This window comes from Oncorhynchus kisutch, linkage group LG6 (genome assembly GCF_002021735.2).
Source record: "Oncorhynchus kisutch isolate 150728-3 linkage group LG6, Okis_V2, whole genome shotgun sequence".
NCBI lineage: Eukaryota > Metazoa > Chordata > Actinopteri > Salmoniformes > Salmonidae > Oncorhynchus > Oncorhynchus kisutch.
The window spans coordinates 67,965,069-67,976,577 of NC_034179.2; the positions used below are offsets into that span (position 1 = coordinate 67,965,069).

The 11,509-nt window shown below is 41.9% G+C and overlaps 1 protein-coding gene across 6 annotated transcripts in view; it reads right to left on the reverse strand.

Annotated features, from left to right (window-relative positions):
* LOC109891903 (zinc finger protein 646) overlaps positions 1-9,105 on the reverse strand; it is a 31,820-nt gene extending 22,715 nt beyond the window's left edge. The window contains exon 1 of one of the 6 annotated variants that reach the window (XM_031827244.1): positions 9,051-9,105. The gene's annotated coding sequence lies outside the window, so the exon portion shown is untranslated. Of the gene's footprint in view, positions 1-8,136; positions 8,595-9,050 lie in introns of those variants that run through there. The other 5 variants (XM_031827245.1, XM_031827243.1, XM_031827246.1 and 2 more) reach the window with 5 other exon arrangements.
* Positions 9,106-11,509: the final 2,404 nt, after the last annotated feature.

Here is an 11,509-nt window from a genome sequence, read left to right on the forward strand (position 1 = left end):
CTTCCAGACCCACATCAAACATCTCCAATCCAAAGTTAAATCTCGAATTGGCTTCCTATTTCACAACAAAGCATCCTTCACTCATGCTGCCAAACATACCCTTGTAAAACTGACCATCCTACCAATCCTCGACTTCGGCGATGTCATTTACAAAATAGCCTCCAATACCCTACTCAACAAATTGGATGCAGTCTATCACAGTGCCATCCGTTTTGTCACCAAAGCCCCATATACTACCCACCATTGCGACCTGTACTCTCTCGTTGGCTGGCCCTCGCTTCATACTAGTCGCCAAACCCACTGGCTCCATGTCATCTACAAGACCCTGCCAGGTAAAGTCTCCCCTTATCTCAGCTTGCTGGTCACCATAGCATCACCCACCCGTAGAACGCGCTCCAGCAGGTATATCTCTTTGGTCAGCCCCAAAACCAATTCTTCCTTTGGCCGCCTCTCCTTCCAGTTCTCTGCTGGCAATGACTGGAACAAACTACAAAAATCTCTGAAACTGGAAACACTTATCTCCCTCACTAGCTTTAAGCACCAGCTGTCAAGAGCATCTCACAGATTACTGCACCTGTACATAGCCCATCTATAATTTAGCCCAAACAACTACCTCTTTCCCTACTGTATTTATTTAGCTTTTTATTTATTTTGCTCCTTTGCACCCCATAATTTTTTATTTCTACTTTGCACATTCTTCCACTGCAAATCTACCATTCCAGTGTTATACTTGCTATATTGCATTTACTTTGCCACCATGGCCTTTTTTTTGCCTTTACATCCCTTATCTCACCTCATTTGCTCACAGCATATATAGACTTGTTTCTACTGTGTTTGTTTTACTCCATGTGTAACTCTGTGTTGTTGTATGTGTCAAACTGCTTTGCTTGATCTTGGCCAGGTCGCAATTGTAAATGAGAACTTGTTCTCAACTTGCCTACCTGGTTAAATAAAAGGTGAAAAAATAAATAAAGATAGAAGCTGTTTTTCCCAGTCGCTCGGTCCCAGCTTCGATTCACCTGTACTGACCTCCTGTGGTTGAAGAGGCGCTTCAATGCCTCTGCCATTTCAGTGTCTGTGAGGTGTACGCCGAGGAACTTAAAACGTTCCACTTTCTCCACTAGGGGGTGCTCGATCCTCTGTTTCCTGAAGTCCACAATCATATCCTTTGTTTTGTTTACGTTGAGTGAGAGGTTATTTTCCTGGCACCACACTCCGAGTGCCCTCACCTCCCCCCTGTAGGTTGTCTCGTCGTTGTTGGTAATCAAGCATACTACTGTTGTGTCGTCTGCAAACTTGATGATTGAATTGGAGGTGTGCTTGGCCACGCAGTCATGGGTGAACAAAGTACAGGAGGGGGATGAGTATGTACCCTTGCGGGGCCCCAGTGTTGAGAACCAGCAAAGTGGAAGTGTGGTTTCCTACCTTCACCACCTGGGGGCAGCCCGTCAGGAAGTCCAGGACCCAAATGCACAAGGTGGGGTTCAGACCCAGGGCCTCGAGCTTGGAGGGTGTTATGGAGTTGAATGCTGAGCTGTAGTAAATGAACAGCATTCTTATATAGCTATTCCTCTTGTCCGGATGGGATAGGGCAGTGTGATGGCGATTGCATCGTCTATGGACCTATGGGGGCGGTAGGCAAATTGAAGTGGGTCTAGGGTGATAGGTAAGGTGGAGGTGATATGATCCTTGACTAGTCTCTCAAAGCACTTCATGACGACAGAAGGGAGTTCAATGGGGAGAGTCATTTAGTTCAGTTACCTTTGCATTCTTGGGTACAGGAACAATGGTGGCCATCTTGAAGCATGTGGGGACAGCAGACTGGGATAGGGAGATTGAATATGTCCATAAACACACCAGCTAGCTGGTCTGCGCATGCTCTGAGGATGCAGCTTGGGGTGACATCTGGGCTGGCAGCCTTGCGAGGGTTAATGTCTTACTCACGTCAGCCACGGAGGAGAGCCCTCAGTAGCGGGCTGCGTCGGTGGCGCTGTGTTATCCTCAAAGTGGGCAAAGAACGCGTTTAGCTTGTCCAGAAGCAAGACGTCAGTGTCCGCAACGTGGCTTGTTTTCCTTTTGTCGTCCTTGATTGTCTGTAGACCCTGCCACATGCATCTCCTGTCTGAGCCGTTGAATTGTGACTCCACTTTGTTTCTATACTGAAGTTTTGCCTGTTTGATTCCCTTACAGTGGGAATGACTACTGTTTGTGTTCTGCCATATTCCCAGTCACCTTGCCATAGTTAAATGCGGTGGTTCGTGCTTTCAGTGTTGTGCAAATGCTGCCATCTAGCCACGGTTCCTGGTTGGGGTAGGTTTTAAAGTTGTTGGCCACTGACGAGCATTGCGATTCTACAAGTAGAAACGGCAGGTCCGTCGCTACCGGGTCAGCATGCAGCAGGTACCGCTTTTGTTCTAGCAAGAGAAGGAACCGCCTCTCACTGTGGTACCTACCTATCGGCAGTTTGATTCTTTGCATTTCATGCTTAATGGTCCTGAAATGTAGGTTTTGTCCAGAAACAATGGCCCAATCCCAAATTGGCCCCTATACACTTGTGGAGATCTGATAGGTGTACTGTAAGTAACATGGCAATAGATCCACTTTGGCCTGATAGACCAGGGGGAAGTTTTACCATATTTCTTATGCCAATCAAATCTTCTCAGATCTCCACAAGTGCATTGGGATTGGGCCAACCCCTAGCCCCATTTCCCCTAGACCAGGGCCACACGCCTACAGGGTCCAGAGACTGCTGGTTCTTTCCTACCTGATAATTACAGTGTCCCAGGTCAAAATCAGTCCCTTATTTGAGGGAAACAGGAGGTCCAGAGCCTAGTTTGAGGTCCCTAGACCCAGTACTGCTGCTTTTGTAAATTATTCCCTTCTAATCAGGGACTGATTTAGACCTGGTACACCATGTGTATGCAATGAATTATCAGGTCGAACAGAAAACCAGCAGTAGTCCTGACCTCAAAGTTACTTTTTTTTTATATCACTGCCCTAGACACAGATCTAAGAGGCAATATCTACCAAGAGATTGCCATATTTCCTCCACCTGTTCAATCCTCTCAGATCACGTGTCAGGGATAGGGGTCGAAAACAGGTGGCCCGCGGGCCAATGGGGGGGGGGGGGGGGGGGGGGGGGGGGGGCTAAGTTGTGCTCAATTTGCATTGAAAATCATTATGATCCGTCACCCCGACAATCTGCTCTTCCAAAAACACTCCAGCTGAATCTAGTTGCCTACCCCTGATAGGAAGAACAGGCAAAGCGAGAGGCTCCACTCCCATCACTACAGTGATAAGCAGACCAAGTGGGGAGTTTTTGTATCAAGACCTATGAGTGTGTGGATTTGGTCAACAAAAAATGTGATTGCTAATTTGCTAAGTGAGGCTTATTTGATTGAAAAGAAGTTTCAGAATGTTTAGGTTGTTACAATTTCATTCAGTTATCACTACATTCGTATCTAGTTGTTTGTTTTGATCACACATATCTGCCCTCTCATTGGCTAGAACGGTCCCACCTTCACCCACCTTTCTGACAACAACTGCCATTGTTAGGGCAGAAAAAAGACGCATCATTGTATAGAGTATCTCTTACAGGGCTTTAGAGATTTCAATTCTACCAGGAAGTCAATCATTATTCTTAAAGCCCTAATGTAGTCTTTGGAATTGTATTTTTAAATCCACCACCGTATGTCTCGAAATCATCAGTCTGATCATGTAGGCGTTGGGAAACAAATTGGACGACTTTTACATACACAGCCCTGAAAGGCTGATAGGATGGTCTAGAGCCCACCCACATCAGATGAACAGTCATTGGTCTATTATACTCAGATCACATTGTGATGTCATGTTGTGGGCCAAAAGTTACATCCCACCTGAACAGGCTGAAATTCCAGACAAAAAAAAAATAAAATATTAAACAGCTCTTAAACAAAAGGGGCATTATCACAATTTCTGTGTTATTTTGACCTGCGTGGAAATATAAATGAAAAAAAGAGAGAAGGAAAATCGCATCTTCAACTGCACTACCCTTTTAACATTCAACACTTATGCTTTGTGGGGTAAAATACATGATCAGTTCAAAACCTCAAAATATGTTGTCTTACATTTATAGAATGTACTGCTTTATGTTTTGCCAATGTTTGATGAATAATACATTTGTTCAAATTAACCTATATTTTATGCATACATATGATTTATCATCTACTGCCAATTGTCAGTGCGGATTCAAAGTCTTAGTATTTAGGCATATGTGCTAAATAAAGGCTTGTGTTGTGACAACTTTTAGACATGGTTTTAGTTTTATTAGATGTGGCACGTTTGCAGCTTGTGTTTGCTTCCAGGCTGTCCAATGTGTCGTGTGCCAAGTTCTTCCTGCAGAATCTTGAGAACCACACACCTATAGTTTTTACATTTACAGCACAAAAGACAATATAAAGGTTTGTGGAATACTTCCATTTCATAATTTCACATTGTGAAAAATCAATGTAAGCTCTGTGATATCATCCAAATTTGAGAAGTTGGCCCTAAAATAAGCTAATGCAAGATTGATACTGCAGTTGCACACAACATTCAAATATATATATATATATATATTTTTTTAAATGGATCAAATGTCACCGTGGTCATTTTCAGTAACATAGGCCTGGTAGTCTAATATAGGCTCAATCCACTACTCTAGAGCCTTCCACCATTCCCCCCCAACCTATATTTGAATAAGGCATCCTATTCCAGAATGGCTTATTGACATAGGCCTACCAGTATTTGTTCCTGTAGTCAAGTGACCTCAACAGAATATACTTTATACCTGCATGGGTTAGTCTTACAGCTCTAATGTTAAAGTGAAAGCCTCATAACCTCTGGGAAGGTACCCTGACCTAGGGGCTCTGATGCCAGGCCATCTGGGTGTGCTAGGCTCACCAAGATCTGTATAGCGAAATACCACATGGGTCTAACGTCACAAAAAGCACTTCCTCTACAGTTTGGGTTGTCGGTCATCTGTTTACACTTTGAAGCATATAGACTCAGCAAAACAATAAAATGTCCTCTCACTGTCAACTGTGTTCATTTTCAGCAAACCTAGCATGTGTAAATATTTGTACGAACAAAACAGGATTCAACAAGACAAACTGAACAAGTTCCACAGATGTGACTAACAGAAATGGAATAATGTGTCCATGAACAAAGGGGGGTGTCAAAATCAAACAGTCAGTATCTGGTGTGGCCACCAGCTGCATTAAGTACTGCAGTGCATATCCTTCACATGGACTGCACCAGATTTGCCAGTACTTGCTGTGAGATGTTACCCCACTCTTCCACCAAGGCTCCTGCAAGTTCCCGGAAATTTCTGGGGGGGGGGTCCAACAAGTCCCAGACGTGCTCAATAGGATTGAGATCCGGGCTCTTTGCTGGCCATGGCAGAACACTGACATTCCTGTCTTGCAGGAAATCATGCAAAGAACCAGCAGTATGGCTGGTGGCATGCTGGAAGGTCATGTCAGGATGAACCTGCAGGAAGGGTACCACATGAGGGAGGAGGATGTCTTCCCTGTAACACACAGCATTGAGATTGCCTGCAATGACAACAAGCTCAGCCCGATGATGCTGGGGCACACCACCGCCCCAGACCATGACGGACCTGCCACCTCCAAATCGATCCCAGTCCAGAGTACAGGCCTCGGTGTAACGCTCATTCCGTCAACAAGAAACGCGAATCCGACCATCACCCCTGGTGAGACAAAACCGCAACTCGTCAGTGAAGAGAACTTTTTGCCTGTCCTGTGTGGTCCAGCGACGGTGGTTTTGTGCCCATAGGCGACGTTGTTGCCAGTGATGTCTGGTGAAGACTTGCCTTACAACAGGCCTACAAGCCCCCAGTCCAGCTCTTTCAGCCTATTGCGGACAGTCTGAGCACTGATGACGGGATTGTGTATTCCTGGTGTAACTCGGGCAGTTGTTATTGCCATCCTGTACCTGTCCCGCAGGTGTGATGTTCGGATGTACCGATCCTGTGCAGACGTCGTTACACGTGGTCTGCCACTGCGAGGATGATCAGCTGTTCGTCCCGTCTCCCTGGAGCGCCATCTTAGGCGTCTCACAGTACAGACATTGCAATATTTCCCTGGCTACATCTGTAGTCCTCATGCCTCCTTGCAGCACGCCTAAGGCACGTTCACACAGATGAGCGGGGACATTGGGCATCTTTCTTTTGGTGTTATTCAGTCAGTAGAAAGGCCTCTCCTGTGTCCTAAGTTTTCATAACTGTAACCTTAATTGCCTACCGTCTGTAAGCTGTTAGTGTCTAAATGACCATGAATTTATGAATTATGTTTGAAAGACAGGGTCCTGAAAAAGGGACGTTTCTTTTTTTGCTGAGTTTATATATTCATTGCTGAGCTGGGCCCAGGTTGGAATAAATGCATATGTCTATTCAAATGATAGCAGGGTGGGAGGGATCTAGATTTATATAGAAACATCCAGCGAGCAAGGCATGAGAATTAAAACCTTGATTGCTTAATTTATGGGATGCAACAACAACAAATATCACAATGGGCCCATGGTGTAAAAAGTGAATTCATAAATCTTTGGCCTGTAGAAGCCAGGGTTTCTGGTTCTCTCTCTGGGGAGGAAAATGTAATGTGAATGTTCACACTTAAGCTCGATTGGCCATTATCAAACGTGGTGTAAATGATGCAAGTAGAATAATTATTAATACATAAGAGACAGAAATGGGGAGGTGAAGCATAAACAGGTTTGGAATAATTTTACCTTCACTGACTAATTCCCATTTGCAACTAAATGCAAACAGAAAAATATATATTTACACTGTCTAACTGTAAAATATAACTAACTAGTGTGCACAAAAGTAGTTAGCCTAGCAAACAAGCTAAACTAATTTGATAGCAGAAGGAAATCAAAATATTTTAAAACAGTGAAATCACAAACACCTTCACCGTGCAAAAACGGTTTGCAGGATACTGTAAACAGCCTGAGGGCAAGGAACCACAAAGAAAAAAGAAAGAATATGAATATACATATTTCAGATAGCTGTACATACACCGTTCAGCTAGGTTAATATCTTTACAATTACTTTCTGCGTGACTCGATGTTTACACGTGCATTGTTTTGATTGAAAGCTCGGGGTCTGGAGCACATTTCAACAAATAACGTTTTTTTTTCATAATAGGGAGGCCCAAGAGCCTGTAATTCGAAATAATTTTAATAAAGTATAATCTGACATCGTGGTGGGAGGCGATTCTAACGTGCTCCCTGACCTTGGCTTGTCTTTCCACTGAGTTCACACAGCGTAATTTTTTCAGGACAAAAGCAGGGCATCTTTACCGCCGATCCGCGAGACATTCCGTGCTCTTTTCCATCGAACGACTCCCCAAATTAGGCAACGTCAAGGCCGGAGGACCGAGAAAGCATAAACTATAAGACATTTTAATCATACATGCATAGTTAACTGAAACATCGAGTTATTCAATGTTAAAATATAACGTTTATACGCGTTGCCCCAAAATAACAAAAATGACTCAATTTCCATAAATTGCTTTCTTAGAAGCTATTTGCAACTAGCTAGTACACTAGCTGCATTTTAGTTAGCTGTGCAAACATTAGCCTGTTAGCTGGGTCAAGTCGTGAAAATACATTACTTCGGATCATATAAATGCATAGTATTATTTGTATACAAGTGTAGCTAAATGTGAGACATTACTTCACCTTAAGGGGCATTTAACCTGGCCAACTATCAAACTAATGTAATAATCTGCACCGACCTAACAAAATAGCTAGCGCGGCCGCCTAGCTAAGTAACGTTACACCCCCCCACGATGCTAAAAAAAAAAATACAAGGAAAACGGAAGTCGTTAACTCTACATTTTGCAAGCTCAAAGAAATTGATGCGCACACTGCATAAATGTATGTATATTCCCTTGTTATATACACAGACCATATTATTTCAGGGGTAATTAATGCCTAAGCAAGCCAAATAACGGTGGCACGCAAAGGTTAGCTTGCTGGCTAACGTGCGCTAGCCTAGAACCAACAAAGATCTCGACAAATACACTCTGGCCCATTGATGGAAAACATTTTTTTATTTATTTTTTTTAAATACGTTTTACGCACTCGACTTACCCGTTTAATGACGTTCTTTGCACCAGAGAGAATGATGCCGAATCCAAAAACCGAAGCATTTGCGTTCTCATTTAGGAGACTTGTTATTTTTTTCAGATCAACAACCGACTTTGGTTCTTCGGTCATTTTTTTCTCCTCGGATTCAACATACTTCCTGCTAGCTAGCGGTGTGAAGCGGAGACATACGTACTTTTGCGCGTCATCATGCGCAGAATAACATTTTAGTCTGCATCAAACACCAATCTTTTTTTAACAGATTACTTTGTTTCATGCTGTACCGTATTTTGCTCTCCAGAAACTATAACTTGTCCATTTTGCTCCGGCGCCCTCAATCGTGTTGTTAATCAAAATTAGACAAACGTCCACAGTTGGTGCAGGAGCTGCTCAGAATAGATTTCCGTGAAAACAGCCTTTGCTTCGTGGATCATGAAGGAAATGACAATCTGAGGTCACTATGTCTATATGATATTGTAAATTACTATAATCGTTTCTTTCATGGTTTGTGAGGGATAGTATAATACTCCAAAATGATTTAGTTTATTAGATTGCAACACTTGGTAACCTATCGTGGATTTTCTCAGGCTGTCCAATGTGCTTCACATTGTGATCTGTTATCTAATCAGTTTTTTTATTAGCCTGTTCCAAATATAGTTTGAAGTGATTCACATGCAACATTATTGCATGTAAAATAGAATCACGTGTATCAGTGTACAATTCACAGCCATCGAATATATTTTATGCCATTGTGTTAGTGAGTCTATTAGTATTTCTAAGGCATATATATTTCTTGGCCCACAGATGTAGCCTTCCTAACCGTCATTCAAAGCAATTGCAGTCATTTATGATGGTTCAATCAGTGACATTCATCTTTGATCCATGAGATTTCTATTTTTGCTTTGAAAATGTATAGTTACCTAGGAGCCTGGAGGTAGCCACATAAGCCTGGTTATAGGATACTGCATTTGAGTAAAATATTTATCATAATTTGTTTTATTATTATTATTATTATTGTATATCATTACAATTATGAATATTGTAGGGATATTTAATCATCTAAACCAGTTTAACTGACATGCCTAGTTAAATAAAGGTAAAATAAAATAAATCTGCACACCCGATAATGACAAGGCAAAAACACGTTTTGAAATGTCAGAATGAAAACCAAGCCATGCACTGTCAACTGTGGAACCTTATATAGACAGGTGTGTGTCTTTACAAATAATGTCCAATCACTCGAATTTAACACAGGTGGACTCCAATCAAGTTATAGAAACATCTCAAGGATGATCAATGGAAACAGGATGCACCTGGGCTCAGTTTTGAGTCTCATAGCAAAGGGTCTAAAAACTTATATAAATATGGTATTTCTGTTTTTTTGTTTTTAATACATTTCCAAAAAGTTCTAAAAATCTGTTTTCACTTTGTCATTATGGGGTATTGTGTGTAGGTTGATGAGGGAAAAATGTATTGAATCCATTTTTAGAATAAGGCTGTAACGTAACATAATGTGGAAAAAGTCAAGGGTTCTGAATACTTTCCGAGTGCACCCTAAACGAATTAGCGGTTTGCGAGTAGCCTAGTTTTATTATGGCCTGGGACATTGTTTATCTCGCAAATTCGCGACAGAAAAAAACCACCCAATATAGCTCCAGTAAAATGGATCATAACTTTGAACGGTTTGGGCTAGGGATACACGGTTTTCAGTAAAGTAATGGTGAAACCATGACAGTCACTAAGCTGTTCTCTATGGCATACTACTTAGTGTGTAAGTGATGCACCGTTATGGAACTCATTTTAGACATACAACCTGCAATTGTGCAGTTTTTAGACCATCAAAAGGTTTCGGCCCCGGAAGCCCAGGGCTAAAGACGCCATTGCCCTGCACCCACCATAAAGCTCCACATCCCATTAAACACACCCATGAGTTTCATTGTAAATGTAGAGGCTATTGGACAGACAATAATGGGTCAATTACCTAAAATGTATAGCTTTACATTTGAATAATTGGGAATGTTTTATTTTGATTTGCAACCTCATATGATGACCTTATGGTATGGCCAAATTTGGGCAACTGGTATAACATGCAAAGGGATATTTTACTCCATACATTTTCCCTAACACCCAAAAGTACTCGTTACATTTTGAATGCTTAGCAGGACAGGAAAATGGTTGAATTAACACACTTAAAGAGAAAATCCCTAGTCATCCCTACTGCGTCTGATCTGGTGGACACACTAAACACAAATGCTTTGTTGTTTGTAAACCAGATGGCACGATTTTCTTGTTTTTTACATTTACGGATAGCCAGGTCCACACTCCAACACTCAGACATAATTATTACGTCTGAATGTTGGAGTGTGGCCCTGGCTATCTATGTCTGAGTGTTGGCGTGTGGCACTGGCTATCCGTAAATAAGTGTATTTGGTTTTGAATATACTTATTTACGGATAGCCAGTAAATAAGTAGCCTTTTGAACTTTTACTCAAGTAGAATTTTTCTGGGTAGGTTTCACTTTTACTTGAGTCATTTTCTATTAAGATATCTATACTCCTACTCAAGTATGACAATTGGGTACTTTTTCCATGACTGCTAATACACAGGATATCAGTACCGAGTAGATGTGCAGGGGTACAAGGCAATTGGGGTAGATATGTACATTTAGGTAGGGATAATGTGACTAGGCAACAGGATGGATAATAAAAAGTAACAGCAGCGTATGTGATGAGAGTTGCAAAAAGAGTAAATGCAGATAGTCCAGATAGCTATTGTTGAACTATTTAGTAGTTTTATTGCTTGGGGGTAGAAGCTGTTCAGGGTCCTGTTGGTTCCAGACTTGGTGCATAGGTACCGCTTGCTGTGCACTAGCAGAGCGAATAGTCGATTCCCAAGATAAATACTGTAATATATACTTTTTGATTTTTGGGGGGGAAATTCTATCTTTAGTATAGCTTCGGGCATTTGCTGATGTATTCATCCAGCAAGGTCAAAGGTAATCTTCTCTACAGTCGTAAGGTTATCTTCTGTCTGACTGATGCTGGTTAGATAGGCCTAAAGGTTTGACAGTTCTTTGCTCCATCAAGCACTTCTTTATTACTTCACTACTCTGTTGCAAACTCAATGGAAGGTGTTGGCCACTGGGTGTTGAGCCATGCACCTCAGTGATGCTGGCCTGATCTACTGTGTCTAGGATGATAGGCCATCCACTGCTTAATTCTTGACCATGCTCAAAAGGATATTTTATTTTTATTTTTTATTTTTACCCCTCTCCCAATCTCTGCCTTATTTCTTTATGAATTGATTTATAGAGTACACTGGGTAATCATTCAGAAATATATTGCATTTCATATAATGACCAACATTTCCATACTGGTAC